Here is a 7,815-nt window from a genome sequence, read left to right as displayed (position 1 = left end):
TGATTATTATATCAATATATATGTAATTAAAATTACCATCTGACTCAGTACTTCACGAACTACACTGTTCTGTGTTTCACCTCCTCCTAGTTTTGCCCTAGTAAAGAGATGAGGTAGCCATCAATCCTGGCTTTCCAGCCTGCTCCAGTGTCCTTCCCACCATACTGTGCCAGGGTCTGCACCAGGCTTAGGCCACAGCATAAAGGATATGTGCTCTTGCTCATTTCTCTGCTCTTCAACACCCTGCCCCTGAACTTCAACTTGCTGATAGAAAATCGCAGTCTGTCTCCGTATGTTCCACCCAAATGTTCTTTACAGTCTGCTACAGCCAAGAAGTCAGTACTGATTCTCTGGTGCACAGGAGAATCCAAATTTCCCCTGGGATAACATGTCACTTGCTTTCAGGTATTAGCTTGCAAGCTTTGCACTGTCACAGCATGAAATCACAAGTCTGGACCTTATTTTGATTTTTTATTAGTAGCTGATTGACACTGGTAGCCAAGTAGAAAATAAGACTGTTATCCTGGAATACAGTGAAAAGCAAATGGAGTTGCCAGTTGCTGCAGATACCTCAGGTTATCCTCTCATTTCCTCACAGAATGGGAGTAATTTTTCAGGGTTTTGCTGTCATTTGGCCATGTGAGCGAAAGCAGAGTTAGTACAGTCACATCTGGCTGTACGGGTGCCAGACAGAGCATTCCAGCCCCAGGGCCACCTTGGATGAGCTCAGCACAGCCCTAGGGTGTCCTGTTTCTTCATCACTCATTCTCATTTTTTGGATTATTATATTTATTATTGGAGGTGCTACACAAGCACTTCAAAGGCATGTGAGGGAGTGTGGTTGTGTGTGTTCTGTTATAGCATCCCCTCTTCTCAAATGCAAAAATATGTTCCTGGGATAACCCCAGGAATATAAGTTTGTACATGGCTATCTCCTTTGAAGAGGGTTTTTTTCAAGTAGGTCTGCCTGTAAAGATAGGAAAAGGGCTAGTGGTTTTAAAGTGAAAGAGGGTTAATTCAGACTAGGTATAAGGAGGAAATTTTTCATGCTGAGGGTAGTGAAACACTGAGACAGGTGACCCAGAGTAGCTGGGGATGCCCTATCCACAGAAATAATCAAGACCTGGTTGTATGGAGCTCTGAGCAAAATGGTCAAGTGGAGAATGTCCCTGCTTATGGAGGTTGGACTAGATGACATTTAAAGGTCCCTTCCAGCTCAAACCATTCAGTGATTCTGCAAGTTTTTTTTCAGGATAATTCTTTTGGAATATGTATTTTATGCTTCCAATGTATGTTCCATCATAACACCTATGTCCAGCAAGCAGTCATCATTGGACTGTGAGGGGGTATGAAACAGGACTGAAGAGTCCCCTGAACTTCTGTCCTCAGAGAGGGACTGGGGAATAGGTAAGTCTGTGAATGTTCAGAAATAATATCATTTGCTTTATAATCATGTAAAAATACCCAGCTGAATAAATTTCCTTCCCACTGATTGCTGTCTGCTGTTGGATTTTTTTAGGATTTATGCAGAACACTTATTTTTTCCTCCAATTTAAACTACAAAAAACTGAGTTTTAAAATTAAATCCTTCATTCATATGATCATGTAACTCCTAGAGCTCAAGTTTTATAATGCAGAAATTGTCACCCCAACTGTTTCCTCAAAAAATTGAGGGATTCAGAGCTCCTACAGCTTTTCAATAGAGCTGCAGTTTAGAGCTGGTTCCTTTATCTTCATCTTTGACTTGCTATCTTTAGCACTCTCCGTAGACTTATTTCATGTCTCTGATCTTACATACCCTGCACACTTACATGCTTGGCTCTAGTTTTTTCCCCTGGAGTTTGCTCTTCACTGGTTCTTCTCCCTGACACTCACTTTCTCTCTCTATCAAGATACATCCTCTTTTGGAGTGTGCATCTCAAATCTCCCTGTTTGTCGTTACGCTAAACCCATTTCAGGCCTGTATCCATGTACTTTTATCTTTGCCTTGTAAACAAAGCAATTTTTGTCTTCTCTTTTAGTTGCTTTTTTCTTTTATCTTCTGTATTTGTGCAGTTTATCTGTTTATAGTCAAGGCTGTGCTAAACATGTGCACTCATCTCTGACGAAGCATTTTTTTACTCTCTGGATGATATAGCCATATTTTGGTGTTGTGAATGCTATTACCCCTTTCTTGCATGCAGCCATCACTAATAATTTTTTGTTGTTGTTCCTTCCTCCTAGTGATTTATGTTGGTATGCCATTACCTTGATTATGCATGGATGTCATTTTCATACACAATTTACTGTAGAACGGCTTTGTTCATTTCAAAGGGGAAGAATTTAGCTGCACTAACCCATCTTTGACCATCCTTTCTCTGTCCAATTGCATGGGAGCAACCATCACAAAAATAGTTTTGTACCTCAGACTAGGCTGCTGCACTGCAGCGTGGAGGTCAGGAAGGACATCAGCTGTACCTACCAGATAGTGCCAGGCATGGAGGACTGTAACCTTCCTTTAATTTATTTACACAGATAGGAGTCAGTTGAAGGTCTCATTCCCTTTGTTTCCAAGAACTGCTCTGGAAAAGCAATTTCCAGATTGTAACCTGCAGCTGTCCTTCAATTTTCTAATGATCCACTCATTTTCCATTTTTGTGCAAGATTTTTTCTGGAACTTATTTCACCAAGGTTTTCCTCTGTAAAAGCCTTTGTATCCTAACATCTTCCAAGGTAGATTCTCACTCATAGAATTATAAAATTGCTGAAGTTGGAAGAGATCTTTAAGATCAAGGCCAATCGAGCACCACCACCATGTTCACCATTAACCCTGTCCTCAGGTGCACAGTCACATGTTTCTTGAAGACTTTCAGAGATGGTGACTCCACCCCCAACCAGAGCAGCCTGTTCCCATGCTTAATACTGTTTCAGTGATGAAATTCTTCTGATGTCTGACCTGAACATCCTCTGGCACAGCTTAAAGCCATTTCCTCTTCTCCTGTCACTGGTTGCCTGGAGTAAGAGGCTGATCCCCACCTGGCTATAACCCCCTTTCAGAAGGTTGTAGAGACTGATAAGGTCTCCCCTTTTCTCCTCCTCTTCTCCAGGCTAAACAACCCCAGCTCCCTCAGTTGCTTCTCAAAAGACCCTTCTGTGCTCCAGACCCTTCCCCAGCCCCACTGCTCTTCTCTGGACACTCTCCAGCACCTCAACATCTTTCTTGACCTGAGGGGTCCAGAACTGGACACAGCACTCGAGGTGTGGACTCACCAGTGCCCAGTACAGGGGTATAATCCCTGCCCTGGCCCTGCTGGCTGCACTATTTCTGATGCAGGCCGGGATGTCCTTGGCATTTCTGGCCATCTGGCACACCCTGGCTCATGTTCAGCTGCTGTTGACCAGCACTCCAAGGTATTTTTCCATCCAGCAGCTTTCCAGCCACTCTTACCTCAGCCTTTAGCACCTCCTGGGGCTGTTGTTACCCAAGGGCAAGACTTGGTTTACTGAACCTCATATAATTGGCCTTGGGCCATGGACCTAGCCTGCCCAGATCCCAAGTGACCCACCAAATCTTAGACAAGAGAGCAGTCTCTTAGGGCTGGATCCTAAATTTCCAGTCTAAGCTGAGATGAATGGAAAGAACAGCATCACTTTGTGTGGTGGTCAAAGTTTAGGCTTTATCCTTACCTCTTGCCCCTTCATTTGCTTGGAAAAGCTGATATCACTAGCCTACAGAATTGCACCGCACTGTCGCCTGCCCTTTTACTGTCAGCCCCCGACAGTGGCTGGCTTCTACAGGAATGGGAGGCACTAATTTTTCTCTGTTCTACTGCTATCATTTTTCTAAGTCACCCCTTTGCTTCTCGTAGTGGGGGGAGAATGAAATTATTTTTATTTCCTTCACCCACTAAGTTGGAGCAGTGTCAATTTAGTTCTCAGACAGCAGGTCGCACCAGCTGACGAACAAACCCCAGTGATCCCCTACAGCTTTCACAGGCCTGCACTTTGACATTTGATTTCTGAAACTCCCACTGCAGCTGAAAAGGTCTGTTTACATTTTGTTCTAAAGAGCTCTGTATGACATTCAAACTATCTTGTGTACATACAACATGGGCGGGGAATTTAATTGTTTATAACATGGCTAGGTATTCATAAGTGTTTAAAGAATCCCTAGGCCAAGCCACCAGAGTATGGTTGCATTTCTAAGTCACATTTGTTTTTAAAATCCTTCTTCTTCATATGATGAAAACTAAGCACTGTTTTTTATCACCTAAACCAATTTTTAGTTTTGTTTTTCTAGAGTTTGTTTTTCTAGAGTTTTAGTTTGTTTTCTAGAGTTCAAACCCAAACAATGGGTTTGCAAATAGCAAGAGAAGTGGTTACAGCATGTGATTATAACCAGCAGCTGAGCATGTCTGGATGGTTTGTCACAATCACAGCAACACCAGCTCTACTGCACTCAAAGGTGACAGGCCAGCAGGGTTCTGATGTCTGTGCTGTCACAAGTGCTTCAAAGTCAGGGGCCAACACAACAGTTCCAGCACAGTTTGCTATTTTTTGGTGTGGGTTCTGGACTCTGATAATGAGTGGTGCTGCAGTGCCTCTGAGAGCCACAGCCCAAAAGCCAGAGTGTTCTGGGGAGCTCAGAGACAGAACACTGGAGACACTGTATTCCTCCTGTGCCTTGTTGGCTGTGCTGGACAGAAAAAATAGAGAAAAAATAGTAGGTATTTAAGAATTAAATTCTGCATAAAGTCAGCATTAGATTACTAGTGGGAGGAAAGGTTACAGTACTGTATTTCAGCAGTACATATTAATATAATATCTATCAAAATGAAGATGAAAACATTTTAAGCTCTTAATTACATGCCACAAGGGCATTACACAATAGACTAGGTTAACTGAGATCTTGACAAAGTTACAGAAGATGAAAATATATAGAGTTTATTGGTCAGAGAGGTTTAAAGAGTGAGCCTCTTTAATAACTGCCATTCTACTGCATGTGGAGAAGACAACATTAGGTGGATCCACGTGGTGCTCTCTCAATACCAATTGCTTTTCAACAAGAAAATTGGTACAGGTACTCTGGGATTGGTACAGGAATAGGAGTAAATCAAAGAAAACTCTAGGAAGATACAGAATGGTACTCTTGAGAAAAGATATTTAAATATGACACCATCAAATCAGCATTCAATACATTTTAAATTGGCTTAATCCAAGAAACAGTGTGATGTCTCACAGATATGATACTCATGATGCAAATACTTCTATTATTTCTGTTAACAGAGTGCATCTGGAAGTCCCTAAAGATCTGAGAAGTTTTTATGGGCATAACTTGCTTATTTCTTTCTTTTGAAAATATTTTTTCCTGATGGTAGAAAAAGGGAAAACACACATATTCTTTCACCATGTAAAATAAAAAAAAATAAAAATTTGTAATGTTAAATATAATGTTAGAACGCTTTTAAGTAATAGGAAGACTCAGTCATTGTCTTCCTCCTGGATGAGTGAGAGAAAGCAAGCCTTGATGGCTTTGAAGAAGGATTTGGAAAATACAAGCTACAAAAGCACTGGAATCTTATTTCATGAGCAGACTGTCCCTTCTCCCCATACTGCTACAAGGTAATGTGCTAGGGCCAGACCCTTGGTCACTGTGAGAGGCACTGTTTTTCTGAAGCTTATGGAGCATCCGAGGAGCTGGCCTGACCTTAATCTACAAAGGATCTGACCTAATAAATTACAAAATATAATATGGCTGATGTAAATGGGATGTGTATTTTTAAATATTAGTATTTTTATATTTATATCATTTTTGGTCCTCTGTATGTTTGGCAGCAGCAAAGTGACCTTAGGAAATGTGGTTGCAAAGCGAAGATACATGTGGTATTTGTTTCTATGGCAGATGAAACAATGAGCTTAGTTACATAGCAAAAAATTACTTGGTATCTCCTCTTAATAAAATCCCTGGATTTCCTGCACCCAGTGTCTTAGAGATTTTTCTCTTTTATATGGAGGTACCTTTAGTAACTAGAATAGAGAAATACAGCTTGGTTTGTTCCACTTGATCAAGAATTATGTATATGCCCTTTCTCACTGCTCCGTCTTGAGCCTGATCTGAAAAGTGATCCTGAAATGAAAAATAGTACTATAAACTCAGAACAGCTCTACAGAAGATAGACAGGTTACTCTAAGCTCTTGTATTTTCCCTTTCAAATTGTGTAAAAATCAGTACTTACTTCCTACAAAGAAGGTAGTTTATCTAATATTTGATAGAGCTCATTTCTTACTAGAATATAAACATGAAAGAAGCAGTTATCCAATGTAGTTAGCACAACAATTTTTCTGGCTATTCTTGTTCCTTCTGGAAATTTTATCTGGACAGAATTTAAAAACTTTTGTGCATTTTTAGGATCTCTTGGGATCAGGCCTAATGAAACAGCAGACCTGGTGACACTCATTGAGTATCCACATCCCACCTAGTACACGTGCTTTTTATACCTGTGCAGAGCAGGCACTAGACCATGCACACAGGGCTTTGTTTCTGAAAGGAAAACCTGGTCAAAGCAACAGCAGTACCACTGAAATGATAATATTACAGAGTACTGCAATTCAAAACAATTAAAAAAAAATGTGGCATATAGTAAGGAAGTCTCTCAAAAACATGAAGTTTTCAATTCCTATTGAAGATTTTTTTAAAACTAAAAACAAGCACTATTTTATTTTTCCCTTTAGCTCTTTATTTTCAACATTACAGCTGATTTTGTCAGCCTTAGGCTTAACATCCTTGTTACAGTATATCTGTGCAGATATTAAGACTATTTAGGAAACCCTAATAATCTCAGCATGTGCACCTGAAGAAATAGGGCAATCTTTAGGGGGCTAGGTCAATGGCTTCCTCTCTCCTGTCTTGTAAGCCAAATCATAATTTGTTGCTTCTTAACTTTTTGTTAGAAAGTAAATTTGATGGGTTCTTACACTGTCTATATCAGGTTTCTGGTCTCACTAAGATTACACAAGTTTTGCTCTTACACAAGAGCAGTGTAGCTCAGATACCATCATATTCTTTGGAAGCTGGATACAAAGTCCTACATATGTGCAGAGATCAGAATACAAAGTGGTGTTTCCCAGCTGCTGCCCTTTTTTGCCTTGAGCAGGAACGGAGTGGCTGCAGCCTCACGTATCCCCATGCATAGAGGTATTAAAAATCATGCCTGAACATCTCAACATTCAAATGACAAATCCAAAATCCACTAAATTCACTAAAAGGTTTTCGGTTGACTTTACCGGCTTTGGTTCCAGTCCGGTAAGGCAATTGTATTAATAAGTTTTGCAGAACCATGTGGTCTAAGTTACAAACAAAGCATCTTATTTGTTTAAGAACCCTACTAAAAAAATGCTAAATCAGATGCAGAATTCATATTCGAATTACAAGCTGAATATACCATTCTGTTCCCTGTCTCTGAGAGGAAACAAATTGGTCTGTTCATTGGCAAGGGGACAGCTGGCCAAATTAATTCATAACTTCAACTCCAAAACCACTGTCTCACAGTGACTTTGCCTCTGCACTTGGGATGCCTTTCATCTCAGCAGCTGGTAACAGAGAAGCAAATGACGAGGTGTTCAGCATTGAAAATGGGGTGGTAATTTTAGGAAAACAAGCTCAAGATGGACTTTGGGACAGGAACACAGTACCCTACATCCCACCCACTCTGCAATGTAACAGGACTTTTGAGTGGAAATGCATGTCAAAACTGCCTTAGCATTAGAAAACTGTGCTGGAAAATCTGGCCTTGAAATGGAGATGCATGTACAGGCCAGAAGGCAGCGCAACTGACC

This window comes from Pseudopodoces humilis, chromosome 4, assembly GCF_049639895.1.
Source record: "Pseudopodoces humilis isolate 2021_Gansu_Grassland_sample_001 chromosome 4, ASM4963989v1, whole genome shotgun sequence".
NCBI classification, from domain to species: Eukaryota; Metazoa; Chordata; class Aves; order Passeriformes; family Paridae; genus Pseudopodoces; species Pseudopodoces humilis.
This window is presented reverse-complemented; position numbering follows the sequence as displayed.